Below are 21962 nucleotides of genomic sequence, written 5' to 3'. Positions count from 1 at the left end.
ACTAATTCATGGAAGAACCTATTCTAGGGCACAATAAACGTCTTCCGAAAGAATGAAGGGTCAGAATGTAAAAAAGATTATGTACACACACACACACATAAATACATAAAAAAAAAATTTCGCGGGGGGGGGGGGGGGGTCGGAGGGGGGGAGAAAAAAATTCACCCCCCCCCGAAAAAAAATCCTGGCTACGCCCATGTAATATTACTGGTTCAGTTTGCAGTAGGCCTAACTGCGATCTGAGGTAGAAATAAACATCGAGTCATTTTGTAACTTTTAATACTGAAAACTCCTAATTTCTCTGTTATAAAGGTCAAGATCTCAAAATCACGTATTTTCCGTGTTGTAGATTTCACCTCGACAAGAAGGAATGTTGTTTACATGGAAGACAAGCAGAGGGAGTCCTACTTCAGAACTTATATAGATGTCCCCGTCTCTCAAGTCAATACTTTCTTGGACATTCAATTTAACAAATCAAAGTAAGCCAACATTCATGTCCGTTTCACACGTCCCTAAAAAATAACGATTATTACGTCCTAGCCTAAACGTCCTGAGGAACGGCAGGAGATGGCTGCGGGTGTGAGTTCAAACCAGGGCCGGCCTTAGACCACTGCAGCCTATGCGACGTAGTGGGCCCCGCACTTTTATAGGCCCCGCGCTAATTCTAGGTGTAAATTATTAAATTTAACTTTTTTAACTTAAAATAAGGATTCCCGCGGCCTCCTGATTTTCCAGGAGATCTTGGAAATCTACTGAAATTGCAAACTATATGAGAAGTCTTGGAAATCTCATGAAATTGCAAACTATATGAGAAGTCTTGGAAATCTACTGAAATTGCAAACTATGAGAAGTCTTGGAAATCTCATGAAATTAAAAAATATATGAGAAGTCTTGGAAATCTCCGTTTTCCATATTGAATGACACCCTAAAATGACAATTTCTTTCTATATATTTACGTATATTTTAAGGAATTTTTCGTATATTTTGCAATAGCGGGAGATTTCCAGGAGCTCCTGGTAAATCGACAGGAGGGCGCGGGAAATCTGTTTTAAGTTATAAAATGGTTTAATTTAATAATTTATACACGTTGAATTAGCGCGGGTTCCATGAAAGTGCTTATCCTTCGGTCACATAGGTTGCAGTGTCCTAAGACCGGCCCTGCAAAATAGCGGCGTATGCTACGCCGCCGGTCGACTAGTAGTTATTTAGAGAAATACAATCGCTGTATGCTCAATGAACTCTTTATGTTGTGTCTGTTCTATGTATGTGTTTGTTTCTGGTGTGTTGTCTTTATATGAAAAAAGAGTCCTTGTAATCACAACAAATGTCCATACGGATCAATTAAAGCAGTCTTGTCTTAGTCTTAATAAGTTGTAAAAAGGAGGTATTGTCTTTAAAAAAAAATTCTTGTTTAATGCTTATTGCCGCCAAATTGGAAGTCCACGTCTGCTTCAAAGAAGAGTCAGTCAATACCATTGGATGGGAGACCGGAAATTGGGTACACGTAGCACCAGGTCACTGTTCATTGATTTTCTCATTTCATGTAAGCTTGTTTTCTACTTGCCCGGGAAAACAAAAATTGACCCAAAGCGAAAACAAAACAAACAATTGCAGGTACGATGAAGATAAACAAGTAAAAGTGCATACATTGGAACATTTCAGCAAACCTTCATCTTCACCTAGTTCGTAGTCTCTTAAACCGTTGGGGCACCACACAGGATCTGTTGACCGTCTTTCTCCATTCCTCTCTGTCTTTCGCCTTGGTTAGAATCTCTTTCAATGACAGGCCCGTCCATTCTTTGATGTTGTCTTCCCATCACTTTCTCTGTCTGCCTCCTCTTCTTTTTTTTTTCCTGGTAATGTTCCCTGATTGAATGTCTTAGCTTGCCCCGGGGACCTTGTAATATTCGGTTTATGTTTGCCAAAGTGTTTATTTAGCAAATCAAACAGAGCACTATGACTCCATTTCGTTGCACTAAACCTCAAAACTAAAAATTTGACTTCAAAATGGTATGCATTATATCATTTAGAGCAACATAAATATATATGACATTTACTTATTTATTTTCACGGTATCTTGTTCAGCGTTCAAGTCGTCATGTCTATATGTGTTAAGACAGAACTCTTCCAAGATGGGCAATGGATTAATGGGTTATACTCCAGAAGCTATAATGTAATGAAAACAATTTAACCATTCTAGATAGAATCTCGATCTATTTCACTTGAAAGGGCAAATTTAGATCGTTATTTTTTTTTTCACAATTTCCTCAAAATGGAGGAAGGAAGACTGTCTCACGTCTGAAGTTTATGTGCTAAGAGTTATCTTATCATGAAGTAGGCAGTGTCTGTGATAAACGTTTAATAGTTAAGCAGATGACACATCGGCACTTGTTAGATAATGTCTACACTTATTTTGCCATGACTTGCTCAACGATCAGAGGCGGCCCTATCAGGACCAAGAATATGTGTACAATGGGCTGACAGTGAATTAGGATTCTCTATATCGCGGGGACCCTTAAAACTCTGGGTCTTGGCGGTTTCCCCACTCGCCACCCCTAAGGCCGCCTCTGCAACAATTTAACAATTTTATTTGTTTTCCCACAAAGCACAAGTACTACAAAGGCAGTCAACGTTACAAAAAAAAAAACAAAAAAAAAACAATAAACACATACTCAATATATTCAAGATAATCAAATGAAAACAAAAGTAATAATAATGTAAGTGGTAATATAAATTATAATGTTGACAATAACAATAAACAACGTTACCGCCACTACTAGAGTCACTCAATTCACAAACTGTGAAATTGTTATCTAGCTCTCTGTGTCATCTGTAATAATATAACATGTATGGCTTTATATATATATAAATAAAAGATGTTTCCTTTTTTCAATATTTATCAACTATGACCGACATATTTTGTTTTGTTTAGCCTGGAGACAGACGGGTTGCTACGAAAGGGGCGCACCATCCGTTTCTTCACTTTGCGCGAGCCCTTGAGCGCCCCCTTTGACTACTTTCACTACTGTGTTATTTTCGGGACCTATCTGAAATCGCCAGGTCCTTGCAGCATTGGTGCCCAAACTACGGTCCGCGGGCTTTATCCTGTCTGTGGCGCAGAGTTATCTGACTCTTGGAAACTTCTGCCCAATGCGTTTGCGTGAAGCCGCAAAAGTTTCGGCTACTTTGTACTCGACGATTGTATTGTGTTTATGGAAGTTTATACGCGGCCCTAAGACCCCAATCTCCAACACTGTCTTAAAGTATCAAATTCGTAGCTTAGATAGCATAGGTTTATCAACTTTGGGCCAGTAACATTTTAATCATAAAGGGCATGTGTGTATGTGTGTGTGTGTGTACTGTGTGTATGTGTGGGTCTGTGTGTGCATGTGGGGGGGGGGGGGAACCAAAGTGTCCTCGTGCATGTCATGGTGAAGATTTTTTTGTTTAAGATCGCGGCTGAAAAGGAGGAGGGTCAATAACACTTTAGTTCAACATATGTCCTGGCTCCTACCAACTTCTCAGCCTTTTTAGCTTAAAGAAATAAAGATTCGTGAAGGTCACTTTAATAGCAGAGTCTCCGAGCTAGGTCTGTCTTGGTGTCATTCAGTTGAGAAAAAACAAACTACAATGGGTCTCTTTGTTAAAGGTTGACATCTAAAGAGCATTGCTGGTATACTGGGACTAGCTCTTGACTAGTAAAAAGTGAGAGAAATTAGAGGGAACAAATAAACATCCAGCTAAGATGTCCTATCTAATCAGTGGCGTAGTTAGGGATTTGGGGGCACCCTGGGTTTTACTTTTTTTTTTTTTTTAGGGACCCTGCATTTTGACATTCGACTTCATGACAGGAAATAATGTACTTAATAAATATATGTGTAGCAAAGGTATTTATAGCATCCTCTAGATCAAGGGTGGCCAACCTTTTGGTTCCGTGTGCCCATTTTTTTACACTTCTCAGATGCGCCACTTATAATTTGACAAGTTTCAGTCCTTTAAAGTATGGTCATTTGTACATATTTGGTTTGTTATACACATTTGTGTAGAGTAGAGGAAGAGAGTTGAGAAAAAAAACCAACTTTACATATAAAGTCTTTGTTAACGTTTTGAGTTTGCCCTTTAGGCCTCGGGTCGAATTCAGATCACTTACTTTTTTTTTAATATATATAATTACATTTAAAAAGCGACAACCGAGATACCGCCTTCTTTCTCTTCCCACCCCACCCCCCTTTTTTTTCCCCCAACTGATCCAGACAAGAGATAGGATCATGGAGCATTGGAAAAGTTAAAAGCATGAAATTACGCTAAACAAAAACAATTGGTAAAAAATATTTCTTAGCGCGCAGATGTTTTGATTGCTGGTCGAGATCTGTTACACATTTGATCACGTGACTGATCCAAACTAATGGATACAATTACACTAAATATAAGCTTTTCTTCTTTTTTTTTTTTTTTTCAAAATACATTCTTCTTGTTTCTATTCCTCTGTGTATCCCCGTGTGTAAATCGGTGGCTGTGTGTGTATAACCGTGTGTAAACCTGTGGCTGTGTGTGTATAACCGTGTGTAAATCGGTGGCTCTATTCAGATCTGAAGGGAAAAGCTTAAAATAACTTATGGCTCACGTGGACTTGTGGTTGGCACGTGCCTTTACAAGCTATGCAAGACACTTCAGCGCATTGAGTTACTCAGAGGAGGGGGGGGGCAAGCGAGTTTATGTACTAGCCTCCAAACTCTAAAGTAGCAGAGTAGTCTCCAATTTGAATATAAGTGCACGATTTTTTAAAATTTTAGATTTTATTTTATATCTTTTGTTTTGTAATTATGTTCAGATTTAGATCTATATGTGTGTGCGTGTAGTCGGTGTGTGACCAATGACCCTGATCAAATGTTTCCTAACCTTTTGTCATGTCAGCTAATTTAAAAACAAGCAAAATATTTTTAAAAACTTGATAAACACCCCCTAATGCTTATGTAAGGAGAAGAATCCCATATTTAAAGCCAAAATCTCAATACCTTAGGATTTATTTCCACTTTTAAATATCGGATTATATGATGGGCAATTTGGACAAATTAATAAATTAATGACCTATTTTTTTTTTATTCATGTTTTGTTAGGTATGTCGTATGGTGAATAATTGTGTAAAATTTCAGCTTGATCCGGGAATGGGAAATGGAAAATAAACTTTGTAATAAAAAGTGAAATAGAAATTGATGCACTTTTTATTTTCTCAAACCTTCCCCTCAAATTTCTGAACACACGACACAGCGCTGCAAGACCTTGGAAGAGCAGGGGAACCAAAAAAGACGTCATCTACTCACATGGCAGACGTTATTAGCACACAGGACGGACACATGTCTTTATAACGCCCGGCAGACGTCATTAACTCGCCTGACAAACGTCTTGAACACTCAGAGTAGACGTCTTTAACACACCGGGCAGATGTCATTAAAACTTACAGTGGACGTCATCAACACACCGGGCAGATGTCATTAAAACTTACAGTGGACGTCATCAACACACCGGGCAGATGTCATTAAAACTTACAGTGGACGTCATCAACACACCGGGCAGATGTCATTAAAACTTACAGTGGACGTCATCAACACACCGGGCAGATGTCATTAAAACTTACAGTGGACGTCATCAACACACCGGGCAGATGTCATTAAAACTTACAGTGGACGTCATCAACACACCGGGCAGATGTCATTAAAACTTACAGTGGACGTCATCAACACACCGGGCAGATGTCATTAAAACTTACAGTGGACGTTATCAACACGCCGGGCAGATGTCATTAAAACTTACAGTGGACGTTATCAACACACCGGGCAGATGTCATTAAAACTTACAGTGGACGTTATCAACACACCGGGCAGATGTCATTAAAACTTACAGCGGACGTCATCAACACGCCGGGCAGATGTCATAACCAGAATCGCATGTGCCATTAACACGTAGAGTTAACGTTATAACAAACGGAGAAGACGTCATTCGAAAGTACAGCAGACATTATTAAAGCGCGGGGCGAACGTCAGTAACGCCGGATTTCAGGTATAATTGTAATAGTTTTAGAAAAACAGTTTAAATATCATTAGAATTAAGTACAATCTATCTAAAGATGTACACTTTGTTTAATGCTGCAGCCTACTACAAAATGTCTCTAAAGATGTATACTTTCTTCAAGTCTGCAGCCTACTACAAAATGTCTCTAAAGATGTATACTTTCTTCAAGCCTGCAGCCTACTACAAAATGTCTCTAAAGATGTATACTTTCTTCAAGCCTGCAGCCTACTACAAAATGTCTCTAAAGATGTATACTTTCTTCAAGTCTGCAGCCTACTACAAAATGGCTCTAAAGATGTATACTTTCTTCAAGCCTGCAGCCTACTACAAAATGTCTCTAAAGATGTATACTTTCTTCAAGTCTGCAGCCTACTACAAAATGTCTCTAAAGATGTATACTTTCTTCAAGTCTGCAGCCTACTACAAAATGTCTCTAAAGATGTATACTTTCTTCAAGCCTGCAGCCTACTACAAAATGTCTCTAAAGATGTATACTTTCTTCAAGTCTGCAGCCTACTACAAAATGGCTCTAAAGATGTATACTTTCTTCAAGTCTGCAGCCTACTACAAAATGGCTCTAAAGATGTATACTTTCTTCAAGTCTGCAGCCTACTACTGAATGTCTCTAAAGATGTATACTTTCTTCAAGTCTGCAGCCTACTACAGAATGTCTCTAAAGATGTATACTTTCTTCAAGTCTGCAGCCTACTACTGAATGTCTCTAAAGATGTATACTTTCTTCAAGTCTGCAGCCTACTACAGAATGTCTCTAGAGATGTATACTTTCTTCAAGCCTGCAGCCTACTACTGAATGTCTCTAGAGATGTATACTTTCTTCAAGTCTGCAGCCTACTACAAAATGTCTCTAAAGATGTATACTTTCTTCAAGTCTGCAGCCTACTACAGAATGTCTCTAAAGATGTATACTTTCTTCAAGCCTGCAGCCTACTACAAAATGTCTCTAGAGATGTATACTTTCTTCAAGCCTGCAGCCTACTACAAAATGTCTCTAGAGATGTATACTTTCTTCAAGCCTGCAGCCTACTACAGAATGTCTCTAGAGATGTATACTTTCTTCAAGCCTGCAGCCTACTACAAAATGGCTCTAGAGATGTATACTTTCTTCAAGCCTGCAGCCTACTACAGAATGTCTCTAGAGATGTATACTTTCTTCAAGCCTGCAGCCTACTACAAAATGTCTCTAGAGATGTATACTTTCTTCAAGCCTGCAGCCTACTACAGAATGTCTCTAGAGATGTATACTTTCTTCAAGTCTGCAGCCTACTACAAAATGGCTCTAGAGATGTATACTTTCTTCAAGCCTGCAGCCTACTACAGAATGTCTCTAGAGATGTATACTTTCTTCAAGTCTGCAGCCTACTACAAAATGTCTCTAAAGATGTATACTTTCTTCAAGTCTGCAGCCTACTACAGAATGTCTCTAGAGATGTATACTTTCTTCAAGCCTGCAGCCTACTACAGAATGTCTCTAGAGATGTATACTTTCTTCAAGCCTGCAGCCTACTACAAGATGGCTCATTGATGTTGCCTCTCAAATCATGTTGCTCCTCAATAATATTTTTCTTCGACAATAATGTTGCCTGTCAATAATGTTGCCTGTCAATAATGTTGCCTGTCAATAATGTTGCCTGTCAATAATGTTGCCAGTCAATAATGTTGCCAGTCAATAATGTTGCCTGTCAATAATGTTGCCTGTCAATAATGTTGCTTGTCAATAATATTGCCTGTCAATAATGTTGCTTGTCAATAATGTTGCCTGTCAATAATGTTGCCATGCGTTGATATTGCATCTCCAAAACGTTGACTTATTGATGTCTTCTCTCTGTGATGTTGCCCCCAAGCAATATGTCCAAATGTTGCCGTATCGCCTACACGCATGGAGCAGTGATATATCGTTGGAGAGGTAGGGTGGGGAGTGTCCCTGGCTTGTGTCTCAGCCAGGTAACAGAAGTCTGTGAGAGAGAGAGAGAGAGAGAGAGAGAAAATATTGTGAGACTGTGCGCCCTCGCGTGCAGACGACAAAAAAAAAAACAGTTTTGGTGTGAGTTCTGCCCCTGTTCTCTCATCTACCACTCCTTCTCTCTCTCTCTCTCTTTCTCTGAAGCAGATACCTTCAATTCGACATGTGTTCTTGTTGCAGGGAACTATTCTGTGGTGTTCTTACGTCGACGGCCCAGGATTGAGAATGACGCATGTCATGTTTACCTTCTAGTCAAGTGTCTCTTTGCACAGTGGCGTAAAAATCAACAACGTTAAATTGTTCTGATGTAGCCAGGGCGAGCGTAGTGGATTTATCACACACCTTCTAGATCTAGACTTGCATGTAAGTTCTTTATTTATAGTTCTTAACATTTGTAAACATAAAACACAACTTTTACTTTTGGTTAACTATTTAGTGATCATAAGTTTTTGTTGTTTGCGACCGAATATTACATTTATGTTTTTTTAAGCCGATTAATCTAATTAATCTATATCTACTACACTTTATACTATTCAACTGATAGGCTTTTAGGTCTAGATCTAGATGTGCCAAATGTTCCTGAACATTAATTTATTAAACTCTTGAATAATATTATGCAAACCATTCGATGTAAATATTTTATTTTTGGTTCTCTAGCCAAATTTAAATGTATTTATTTTTATACTTTGAAAAATTATAACGGTCAAACTAGAGTTTTCCCAGTGTGGCCAACGAGCTAGTAATTCTTCTCCCAACAATATACATCAACTGTCAACTTTCTAGGAAATTAGTTTGAGCCGTTTTCCAGAACCGTGTCAGGTGCCATCCACCTACCCCGAAGGTTCCATAAAATTATTATTTGAATAAAGGTATTGTAATTAAGGACGTTAGTTCAAAAGAGAAGATAATTACGTCCTTCGCGATTTCATGTGTTAATCAGGGGCTTGAGCTCTGCTAAGTCGTTGGTTTTCCTGGCTGATTCAGGCTACCTATTCCATGCTTAATTGGCACTAGGGGAGACGGAGAACTTGTACACATTTGTCCTAGCATATAGAACAAGAAATGTGCCTTTATCTTTTTGTCTACTGTATGTTATTAAATAGCCCATTACCCTGGATATAAAAGTTAGATCCACGCACGTTACGGTAGGATTGAAAGTTTTAAATCATTTCTGATTCTAAGTGTGTAGGAATTTGAGAAAAAAAATTAAATAAAAAAAAAAAAACAACTATTAATTTAAAGTTTTAAAAAAAATAATACAATTTTGTAAAAAAAAAAAATTGATCGATGGCTGTAATTTTTTTTTTTTTTTTGGTTCCGTTCATGTTTTTATCAATTCGTTTCTTTCCACTCATCAGTCTCAGCAGACGTCTGGACCACTGTTTAAAAGTGACCCATGTCCACTTTTATTCCGAGAAACTTAGAGGAGGGTAAGGTCAACTATTTCTATATTGACCAGCATCATTGGTCAAACAAAAGTCACGTGTTCCCTTCGTCACGTGATATGTTGAATACTCTAGTTCCGTCTGGCACATGGACCGGGTCAGCTTTGTTCCCTATGTGGACAACCCTGCCCTCCCCTCACCCATTAAGTGTTTCGTCACCTCGGCGTCAAGTCGAATCAACTATCAACATTGTGTTTCATCACGGGCACGTGGTTTTGTGTGACTGTATTTGTGTAGGTGTGTGCGTGTAGAGAGCGTGTGTACGTCGGGTGAACAGAGGCTGAAGAGCTTGGGACTTGATCTGATGCTGAAATCTTATTTTCAAACTGGATTAACACCAGAGAGTAACAGCCCTGGACTACGTTCTAGTGTAAGAAAGAAGAATTCTAAAAAAAAAACAACAGTTTCTGGTCGATTGTAACACAGTGATGCCCAATCTACGGCCCCAGGACCACATTCGGCCCCTGACCTGGCCCTATCCGGCTCTTTGATACTTCAGCCCGCAGTACGTAATGGAGAATAAGAGGCATGGTTATATTTGGACTTTTTTATTCCGATGCTGCGACCAGTGTTGGGCGCGTGGGAAAGTCAGACTTAATACCATATGTGTGTGATTCAGAGTAGATAAAAGACATTTTTTTTCAATTGAGGTCGTTGTATAATTGAACTACCTAACAAGAAAATGGGTGAGGAGGGTGTGGCCTAGACTTCAGATCTTGTTTATCATGTATTTTAAGTCCTAACTGACTCATTCATCACTTATTCTCTCATTTGAGAGCATGAAAAAATATGACATTTTAACTTGAATCTACGAAGATGTAGATATACATCATGTTTTATTCATACAGATATAAACCATTTTTTTTATTCACGCACAGTATTCTGTTCATATATTTAAATGCCTAGAGGAAAATTGATAGACCAGCCAGAGGTATGCCAGAGAAGTAAAAAAAAACAAAACAACCTTATTCCTTATCTTATTTTATATAATACAGACGTTACTTCAAAAAAGAAGATGATTATGTCCTACGCGTCATGCATTTAGTCATGCATATTAACCAATGACTTAAATTCTGCCAAGTCACTGGTTTTCCTGGCTAGCTCAGGCAACCCATTCCATGCTCTAATAGCACTAGGGAAGAAGGAGTATTTGTACAAATTTGTCCTAGCATATGGGACGAGGAATGTGCCTTTATCTTTGTGTCTTTCAGAGTATTTTATTAAATTTTGTTTTTGTATTTGAAGATTATGGTTCAGTGTTTTATGCATTATTGCTACTTTACTTTTGAGCCTTCTGTCCTGAAGGCTTTCTAAATTTAGTGATTTTACTAAAGGTGTTACTCTAGTCAAATGTGAATATTCGTTTGTTATGAATCGCACTGCTCTATTTTGTGTCTGTTCTAGTTTCTTAATGTTTTCTTGAGTTGAGGGGTCCCAAACAGAGGATGCATACTCTATTATTGGCCTAACCAAGGTTAAATAACATTTTAGTTTTATGTTCTTATTTGATTTATAGAAATTTCTTTTAATAAATCCTAATGCTTTGTTTGATTTTTTTGTAGTTTCATCAATATGTGGATTCCATGACAGTTTTTCATTTATTATAACACCTAGGTATTTTGCGTTTTTAGTCTGTGTTACTGGTTTGCCATGAATAAGATAAGTGGAATTAATTTGTTTTAGTTTTTTTGTTACTCTTAACAACTGACATTTTTCTGGGTGGAAAGACATGCTCCAATTTGATTCCCATTTCTGTAATTCATCTAATTCTCTTTGTAAAATATCTGTGTCTTGTGTTGTTTTTATTGTTCTATATATTATGCAATCGTCTGCGAATAATCTGACTTTTGTTCCTGAAGTAATGCAATTTGGTAAATCATTTATCTAAATTAAAAATAGTAGTGGACCCAAGACTGTTCCTTGAGGTACACCTGAGTTTACTGTTATCGGTGTTGATTTAGAGCCATTTATTATTACAGTTTGTTCTCTCCCTATCAGAAAGTCTTTAATCCACTGATGCAGTGGACCATTAATGCCGAAATATTTTAATTTTTTAAGCAAACTATGGTGGTGAACTTTGTCAAAAGCCTTAGAAAAATCTAGTAAGATAGCATCTATTTGTTCACTATTATCTAAACCTTTTGAAAAATCATCAATTAGTCCTATTAGTTGTGTTTCACATGATCTATATTTCCTAAAGCCATGTTGGTATGGTGTGAGGACATTATGTTTGTCTAAGTGGTTTATGATGTTGTTTTAGTGATTACCTGGCCGAACTCGGGAGTCAGTGGGACGCTGTTTCTTATAGATTGAACTCGTCACTTAATATAAACTACTAGTCGACCCACGGCGTAGCATACGCCACTATTTTGCAGGGCCGGCCCTAGGCCACTGCGGCCTATGCAACCGCAGAGGGCCCCGCACTTTCATTGGACCCGCGCTAGTCCTAGGTATAAATCATTAAATTAAACCATTTTATAACTTATAACAGATTTCCCGCGGCCTCCTGATTTACCAAGAGCTCCTGGAAATCTCCTGAAATTACAAAATATACGAAAACGTCCTGGAAATCTCCAGAAATTAATAACAGCTTTTGAAAACTCATAAAAATCTCCCGAAACATATAGACACAAAATTGTCTTTTTGGGGTGTCATTCAATATGGAAAACGCCAATCCTACGCGCGATAAAAAAAAAACTGCATTATGCGCCTCAAAGTAATGAAGAATTACTTGAGGTCAAGAATTCTCGAAGATAAGTTGAAACATTTGGTAATTCTTGCTATTGAGCGTGATCTATGTAGGACATAGAATTTTTATGATATACTGTATGACTTCGCTACACGCAAGGCTCGTAAAGTAGTTCTGTACGTAGTAAAGAATGATTAAACTGCAAAGGATGAATTTATTTTCTAATACAAACTCTTAATTTTCACTTATTATCCGTATCCCAGCCCAAACTTGGCCTTGTGAAATCCTTTTCGCATAGGGCCCCACAATGGTTAAGTCCGCTCTGCTATTTAGTGACGCCCGTCATGGGTGAACTACTTGTTCCCCCCCTCCCCCCCCCCCCCCCCGCTACGTTGAGTAAGTCTAGTCCGACTGGCAGAAACAAAAGAGAGATCTTTCCTTTACTGCTTCCTGTCCAAACTGTTGAGCCACGAAGAAGAGAATTTTATATATAGATAAGTGTTGAGAGTTAAGGCTGAAAATATAATTTGCGGTATTAATCGTTTGGTTACATAGCAAGGGAGCTCGAGTTCGAATCCCAGTGTAGACCAGAAAATTTTTAAATTGAGATCTGACTCGAGATGAGTTGTGGTCGCTGAGGGCTAAAATGATTCAGAATATTTTAAGTGCTTAAGTGACGCTGTTTCTTAAGTGATTGACGGTATTCTGAGTGCTCAAATCTTTGCGGATATTCTGAGTGCTCAAATGTTTGAGGATATTTTGAGTGCTCAAATGTTTGAGGATATTTTGAGTGCTCAAATGTTTGAGGATATTTTGAGTGCTCAAATGTTAAAGAATTTTATGATTTCTTTTCTGTTTCACAATATATTGAGTGCTTTCAGGTTTGTAAGTTGTTTTTTTTTAGTGCTGCTATGTTCGTGATATTTTGAGTGCTAAAGTACTTCAGGACATCTGGCTAGCATTTTTGTTGATCTTTCAAACCAGTCGTAATTGGCGTGCTCCCTCGCATAATATTTCAAGGGAACAAAACATCCTGTAAGTCTATACAGGACCTGTTTATGCTGTGATGGGAAGGATCTGGCATAATACTTGTTTTTGTTGTTAGGGCGACAAGTGTTTTTAAGTTGACTAATGTTGATACTTTTAATACTTCTTATCAACCTCCAGCTGCTTGCCCGCTTTCTTTTTGAATGTTAGATTCAGTTTATATGTAATTTATTTTGTTTTGGCCTCTAGTCTATTGAACTTTTATCAATTGGTTTTGCAATGGCGTACGTTATAATGTCATACACTCGCGACTAAAAATTGTTCTATTGATTGCAATCGGATATCGTGTCATAGTAGATGTATTTTTAACTGCATAATGGCCTTCACGGTTCGGCGATTCTAGGTCAGTTTTTGCACGAACTGTAACGTTCTTTTTTTTTCTCTCTTTAAATGAACCTCGGAGCAGCAGATCTGCCTGGCGTTGGGCTGGTTTGTTGAAGATTAGGTTTGATTTGGTCTACACGTTTCAGAAGATGGAGGTGTGGAGGGGTGGAGGGGAGAGAAAGGTCGCTGTGAGGTTAAGACCACCAAACGTTTATGGTGCTGCCCCCAAGAAGTTTTGTCATCAAGTCTGGTAACTCCCATGTCGTTCTCTTTTTGTCGCAGACGTATAGTGGCCAGGAGTATGTGTACTGTGTGGGTCTGGCGACAGCGTAGACTTGGAGATCCACGTGACCCACAGCAGACGTGGCTAGTACGTTCTGTGTATGGGATAGTGAGGCATGCATGAGAGAATTTGATACGAGACAGGTAGGAATCAAACGTCTGTATTCTTCCATCCTGTCTACCTTCCTTCCTTTGATTTTTTTACCCTTACTTGAAAATCTATCTATCTATCTATCTATCTATCTATCTATCTATCTATCTATCTATCTATCTATCTATCTATCTATCTATCTATATATCTATATATATATCTATATATATATCTATATATATATATATCTATATATATATCCATCTATCTATCTATCTATCTATCTATCTATCTATCTATCTATCTATCTATCTGTCTGTCTGTCTATCTATCTATCTATCTATCTATCTATCTATCTGTCTGTCTGTCTGTCTGTCTGTCTATCTATCTATCTATCTATCTATCTATCTATCTATCTATCTATCTATCTATCTGTCTGTCTGTCTGTCTATCTATCTATCTATCTATCTAATCTATCTATCTGGAACCATCCATCCATCTCTATCCCTACCTTCCTAGCTAATTACGTTATGTCTGTAGTACTGTACAAATTCATGGCTTCTAGACAAAGACAATGTTGTTTCAATGCCGCGTTGCTTTCTTGACAAAGATTCTTGCTGGCTGCAGGATTCAAGTTTGTTCAATACATCAGATGTTCAGTTCTGTTTCAGTTTCTTTCATTGGTTGAAAATTTCTTTCCTCTTACTCTCCGCCTGTCTCTCCCTTTTAAACAATCTCTCTCTCTCTTGCTCTCTCTTTCTCTCTAATATAAACTAAATTTCCCCTTTCAGATCTTGTGGTCTATAGGGCAGATGATGTAAAGGTCATCTGTTTCTGTGGCCTACGGTTAAGGGAGGTGTCATGTAGCCAGCACAACGGTTCCACGACAATTCGTTCACTGACATTTCGTTCACCGACAAATCGTTCACGACTTTTCGTTCACGCGACTATTCATTCACCAGACATTTCGTTCACCCGACAATTCGTTCACGCGACATATCGCTCACGGACTATTCGCTCACATACAACTTGTTCACCGACAACTTGTTCACCTACAGTTGGTTCGCGACAAATCGTTCACGCGACAAATCGTTCACGCGACTATTCGTTCACGGCACGGACAAATTGTTCACAGACAAATCGTTCACTGGATAGTAACATATTGTTTATATTATATATTCTCGTCGCGTGTTTAATTTATTTACATTAAAACTTTTGTAGCTATTATTTCCAAATGCAAAAAATTTCTAGAGATCAGGTCTAATCCGAGTTCATTTAATTTCGTTGTTGTTGATATTTTGTTAATGAGGACAGTATGTGATAAAAATTATACTTAAAATAAAAAAAAAATAAAAAAAGAGATCTTACAAGCTAGCTGAAAAATGTAAACGGGCCCTCACTTTACAATAGGTACTTTCACCTTTAATATACCTTTACACCCCCCTCTTTTTTTTCTCATCTACCGGGAATCTACCCATTCATCTGGATACTCTAGTTAACACCTAGTTGAGTGCTAGACAGACTGGCTCCTCTGGAAGTTATAAAACTTTATTGTACATTGCCTATACACATGTTCAATCTGTTAACATTGAAAATATCTACTAGACACTAGTATAGTACTTTCCATCAAGTTTAAAAGAAGTTTTATTTTATTTTTATTTTAGTTAACTTGTTTCTATATGTGACCATCCATTGGTAGACTAATTTGATTTCTTGGACTTCAATAACAAATTTATTGAAACAATTTTATTGTGTTGTATTGCGATAAATTATAATTTTTTGATAGGGAACCAAAATATTTCCTAGTGTTGTATATGTAATTAGTTTTTTTTTTTCTTAGATGTCTTAACTGATAAATATTAACCTTAGATCTGTATCTAGTATGTGACGTTCAGAGTTGAACAGTGAAACCATATATTGTACCAAATCTAGTACCATTGTTAAAAATCTAAATTATCTCTCGTAAAAACACTGAAAGGATTGTGGAAAAAATACTAATGTGTCTGAGCTAGCCAGGAAAACCAGTGACGTGGCAGAATGCATGACGCGTAGGACGTAATCATCTTCTTTTTTGAAGAAACGTCTGTATTATATAAGATAAGATTTGTTTTTGTTAATAAGATATCAATAAAATGGGTATGTTAATTAAACATCTGGACCGCTATTAAGAAGATAAGCAAATATGGGTAGGTCGAACAAGACTACATGATGGACATGAGTGTAAAAGAAGCCCTACATGTTGAAAGTAAAAATGTTATCTATAGTAAAGTGAGGGCCCATTTAAATGTTTCAGCTTGCTTGTAAGATCTCTTTTTTCTTTTGAGTATCATTTTTTATCACATACTGTCCTCATTAACAAAATATTAACAACAAACAAACAAAAATTGACAAAGAATTTCAGGCCCGATCTCTAGCAATTTTTTTGTTTTTGGAAATATCCAGTGAACGATTTGTCGTCAACTGTCGGTGAACAAGTTGTCGGTTAACAAGTTGTCTGTGAGCGAATAGTCCGTGAGCGAATAATCGCGTGAACGAATTGTCGGGTGAACGAAATGTCTGGTGAACGAATAGTCGCGTGAACGAAAAGTCGTAAACGATTTGTCGGTGAACGAAATGTCAGTGAACGAATTGTCGTGTCCCCCAGCACAACGACCAACCGCCTTTTCCCCAACTAATGTCAGGTACCCATTAGAGCTGGGTGGACTCAGAGGCGCCCAAAGATTCCAGTCTTCACCAGGATTCGAACCCGGGATCCCCGGTTCGGAATCCGAGTGCTTTACCACTCAGTCACCATGACTATTGAATCCGTCTTGTTAAGGACATTTGTTGTTTTTTAAAATTTGTGTTGATATCATTCTCTCTCTCCCCTCTCTCTCGCTTTCTCTCTGTCTCTCTCTCTTTCTGTCTCTCTCGCATTCTCATATAAACACACACACACACTTTCTCTCTAGTATAACCATATTGAATCTGCATTTTCAGGACATTTGTTCTTAATTTTTTGTCAATATCATTCTCTCTATATATGTTTCTCTCTCTGTCTGTCTGTCTGTCTGTCTCTCTCTCATGACCTGTCTCGGTAGTGGCAGTCTCTTCACCGACTTGTTTTCTGCATTTTTTGTGTGCGTCGATATCATACAATGTCTCTCTCTCATTAATGGCTAATCGAATTAATCAATCAGAAGAGATCAATCATTGATCAACCCACACGCTCTTTCGATGGGCTCATTGCAAGGTCAAGGTCTGTTGTCACGGCTCACGTTCGGGATCATTAAATATGTAAGGCAACGCTACGAGCCCCCCATCCACTTATTTTATAGTCAATTTTTTAAATTACCCGGCGAATAAACCGCAGGAGGAAGAGCGCTTAGTCGCGAAGTTATCGAAGGAGGGAGGGGGCTCAGTCGCGAAGTTATCGAAGGAGGGAGGGGGCTTAGTCGCGAAGTTATCGAAGGAGGGAGAGGCGCTTAGTCGCGAAGTTATCGAAGGAGGGAGAGGGGCTTAGTCGCGAAGTTATCGAATGAGGGAGATGGGCTTACTCGCGAAGTTATCGAAGGAGGAAGGGGGCTTAGTCGCGAAGTTATCGAAGGAGGGAGGGGGCTTAGTCGCAATGATGTCTCAGGAGGGAGGGGGGGGGCTTAGTCGCGAAGTTAACGAAGGAGGGAGGGGGAGGGGCTTAGTCGCGAAGTTATCGAAGGAGGGAGGGGGAGGGGCTTAGTCGCGAAGTTATTGAAGTAGGGAGAGGGGCTTAGTCGTGAAGTTATCGAAGGAGGGAGGGGGCGTGGCTTAGTCGCGAAGTTATCGAAGGAGGGAGGGGGAGGGGCTTAGTCGCGAAGTTATCGAAGGAGGGAGGGGGAGGGGCTTAGTCGCGAAGTTATCGAAGGAGGGAGGGGGAGGGGCTTAGTCGCGAAGTTATCGAAGGAGGGAGGGGGAGGGGCTTAGTCGCGAAGTTATCGAAGGAGGGAGGGGGAGGGGCTTAGTCGCGAAGTTATCGAAGGAGGGAGGGGGAGGGGCTTAGTCGCGAAGTTATCGAAGGAGGGAGGGAGAAGGGCTTAGTCGCGAAGTTATCGAAGGAGGGAGGGGGAGGGGCTTAGTCGCGAAGTTATCGAAGGAGGGAGGGGGAGGGGCTTAGTCGCGAAGTTATCGAAGGAGGGAGGGGGCTTAGTCGCGAAGTTATTGAAGAAGGGAGATAGGCTTAGTCGTGAAGATATCTCAGGAGGGAGGGGGGGGCTTAGTCGCGAAGATGTCTCAGGAGGGAGGGGGGTTTGGTCGCAAAGATGTCTCAGGAGGGAGGAGGGGGGCTTAGTTGCGAAGATGTCAAGGATAGATTCACTTAGCGGTGGGAACAGGTCTCTGAACAATGTCACTGTGATCAGAGGCGGCGCTGGTCGAAGGAAACGTGAGCAACTGCCCACGACCTCGCGTTTCAAGGAGCCTCACGCCTCATAAGTTTATGCATTACTTACCACTTTCATGCTTCTCAAATGATAGAAAACCAATCAAAATACACGTACTATAAAGCCTTTATCAGAAACCAAGGTTGGAAACTAAAATACTCTTGCCATCAGATTATCTTGTGAATGTACTGTCCCTGCCCATTAAAATCCGCATCTTCAACACAAATGTGAAATCAGTTCTTGGGGAGTAACAAACAGCCATACAGGCAAGTTCCAGACACCATAAATGCTTGCGACATAAAATGTTGTTTTTTTTTAAGAAGGCCAAACAAAATCTCTAACTACAGTTTGTGTGTGTGTGTGGGGGAGGTGACTGCATACGGTAATGGCATGAAATAAAAAATTGGCCATACAGTACGTAGAACAAGGGCAAATATTGCAAAGTAGACGCTGAGCTGAAACCTGCTAAAAGTTAGGAGACCGTGGCGAGGTTGTTGTTTTATACTTTTTGGTTCATTAATTTCTATTCTTCCCCCCCCCCCCCCCCACCCCGCTCACCTAAGACATTGTGTTTAACAGGCACACTGCGACCTAACAATGAGACCGAACCAACACGTTCTTCAATAGATCTGAATTATTTAATAATTTAATGTTTAAAAAAGGGGAGGGGATGACGAAGTAATTATCAAACATTTTCTTTGCTCAACAGATATTGTAGATTTTCTTCTTCTTGTTCTAATCAGCTTTTTGCTGCTGAGCTGTCAGCTCTTTTGCAGACTGTGCCAAGGAAAAATAGTTTTCTTCAGTTGTTCAGCACTGCCGTACAGGGTGTTGGTTATATTGGGTTGGAGTGGAAGTAGGGTCTGCCTAAGGTGGATTAGGGAGGAGCATTCAAAGAGGATATGGTTTACGGTTTCAGAAGGGTAGGGTAGTGTCTACAAAGGGGAGTTGTGTGGGATTTATTTTATTGAGATGGTAATTTGACAGAGGTGTGTGTCCTGTCCTTAGTTGGAATATTGTAGATTGCTCTTTGCGGGGAGGAAGTTAATACTGTCCAGTTTGTTAGGCATGTTCATTTCTTTGTAATGGCTCTGCCTATTTCCTGTTACCCATTGGTTGAGCCACTCCTCTTTGTGGTTGTTGATTAACATTGACCTTAGGGTGAGATAGTTAACAGGTCTATCTGGTTGTTCCATAGATGATCCAGCCTTTGAAAGCTTACCTGCCCTTTCATTTCCCATGAATGTGTCCAGGGATCCACTGTAATGTGATGTTGATGTTTAATTTTGTCATCATCTGGTGTATTATCACTATTAATGTTGCCAACTCTCTTGGGCTTTTTGAGGTGCTGCTTTTAAGTGCTTGAAGAGTGGATTGGGAGTCTGTAAAGACAACAATATCTGATGGTGGTTGTATCCCTTCATATAATTTGTTTTCGACTGTCGGCAAAGCTATGGTAATTGCCTCAATTTTGGCTTGGAAGTTTGAGCAGTTGTCACCACAGGGTGCACTTATTTCAAAGTATTTATTTTTGGGAAAGACCAGGAAGGCACCAAGAACAGCATTGATGGTGGCTTTGAAGGCTGAACGTCGGTGTATATATGGATAGCTGCTTTTGGATAGCTTTCAATTGTTTCGAGCGTGCCTACTTTGAGCTCCAGTGGATTTGATTCTTTTGTTAGAGTGTTATTTATTAAGTGTGTTTTAAATGTTTGTTTGTTTGTAGTTAAGTCCAGGAGAATCTGGTAATTTTTTTCTATGTTATTGGGTAGATGGTGTTTTAGGGCTAGTTCGTCAGTAAGTTGGATCATAGTTCTTTGCTTTGCTTTTTTTTGCTTGTTTTTCTTATTTCTCTGTGTTAGTAATTTATTTGGATGATCGTCCTCCAACCTTCTGTATCTCTCAATAGCTTCTAATGCGCCTTAACTTAAGAGGTTCAATATTGGAGTCTATTTCACAGGCTGCTGTGGGAGTAGTTCTCATATCTCCACTGATTAGACGCAAGGCTTGGCTTTGGATTGTGTCTAAAGATGATTGATAGGTTTTGTTTGCGACTACTTGTATGGAGAGACAGTTATCCATGACAGATCTGACGTATCCAGTGTATAACTGTCTTAAGGTTTTCTTTTCAGCTCCCCAGGATGTTCCTGCTAGGTGTTTTATTATGTTTAATCTTTGTGATGCCTTTTCTTTTAAATCTGCCATAAAGTGTTTTAGAGACATTAACTTCTATTGACAGGCACACTGCGACCTAACAATGAGACCGAACCAACACGTTCTTCAATAGATATGAATTATTTAATGTTTAAAAAAGGGGAGGGGATGACGAAGTGATTATCAAACATTTTCTTTGCTAAAGATTTATTGTAGATATAAGCTCAATCATAATAACTGTAAATACCCCAGACTGTTGCAGTGGATCACACGCGGTCGCTAATATAAATCAGCACGTATTTACAGTAAAATAGATGCAGAGATTTAGTAAGGAAACTGACGATTCAGAGTCTTTTGTAAACAATCCAATAGTTTCAATAAGTCTAGATTGAAATCATTTCAACTCTTGCTTGAGGAAATAATGACACAATTCGCGCAGGCGTAAACATAGTCCGTTGATATTAATCAATGTGTTGATGATCAAATAAAAGGTTGTATACCTACAAAATATCAATGAATGCACAAAATGTCGCAAAAAAAAAATAATTTATAGATTTTGAAACAAGAGCAATCTACCACGGTAGATACAGGCGGTTCTAAAAGTAGGCTTAGTTTCACCTATCCTATAAAGAAATCTGTCCGGCGGGTCACAACAGCTGAGTTCTACAATCATCTTATAAAGATTGAGTCTAAATCACTAGTGTAGAGCCATTGAAGGCAATGTCCTTGAGTATTTGAGTATATTTTGAGATTGGATCAGACAAAACCGACAAACTAGATTGAAAAATGAAAAGTATATAAGTTACCGGCAAATAAATCCATATTATATATATATTGGGGCAAAAGACTTTCAATAAAGTGATAGCCAAGAACAAAATGCTGTTTAATTGTGAAGGTTGGGATCCTATATTAACCCCCCCCCCCCCCAAGGCCATTATGAAACACTAACCGATCCGCGGAGTAGCATACGCCGCTATTTAGTGACGGGTGAACGCTTCGAGGAGAATTATATATAAAGAGAAGATTACTTGTTCTCTCTCCCCCCCCCCCTTTTTTTTTTCCCTGAAAATTTTATAAATAAAAACATGACAGTTTCAATTGTGTATTATTTATAATATACATCTGTTGTTTTTCACAAGAGGGCCTCTCAAAATTTAACTCACCCACACCAGATTCAGGTGTTGCGCCGCCACTGACTGTGATAGACGACGATCAAGTGGAGTGGGGGGGGGGGGCGCACATTTACCAAGCATACATGCGAGTGTATGGCACATTATGCATCGCAACCTGCTGGCGATGACTAGATTAGATGATTAGACTCCACCATCTGTAACACTTGGGTATTTCCAAGAGTGATGAACACAGTTGTTATAAATGTAGATCTCAAATTACTCAAATCGCGTTTACTTTCAAACCAGAATTAAGACGAGTGAGGCTTACGGCTGTCTTCAGGGCCGGCCCTAACAATTGCGGGTCCCTATGCGAA

The 21962-nt window shown here is 39.1% G+C and overlaps 1 protein-coding gene across 3 annotated transcripts in view; it reads left to right on the top strand.

Moving 5' to 3' along the window:
• The first annotated feature begins 259 nt into the window (after window positions 1-259).
• The window catches only part of LOC106056412 (carbohydrate sulfotransferase 11-like), a 63432-nt gene continuing 41729 nt past the window's right edge, over window positions 260-21962 (top strand). For 2 of the 3 annotated variants that reach the window (XM_056012318.1, XM_056012316.1), the window contains exons 1-2: window positions 8108-8413; window positions 13838-13981. The gene's annotated coding sequence lies outside the window, so the exon portion shown is untranslated. Of the gene's footprint in view, window positions 480-8107; window positions 8414-13837; window positions 13982-21962 lie in introns of those variants that run through there. The other variant, XM_056012317.1, reaches the window with a different exon arrangement.

Source organism: Biomphalaria glabrata, chromosome 15 (genome assembly GCF_947242115.1).
Source record: "Biomphalaria glabrata chromosome 15, xgBioGlab47.1, whole genome shotgun sequence".
NCBI lineage: Eukaryota > Metazoa > Mollusca > Gastropoda > Planorbidae > Biomphalaria > Biomphalaria glabrata.
Note: the sequence above shows the minus strand (reverse complement) of the source record. Positions and strands in the feature narration are given on the sequence as shown.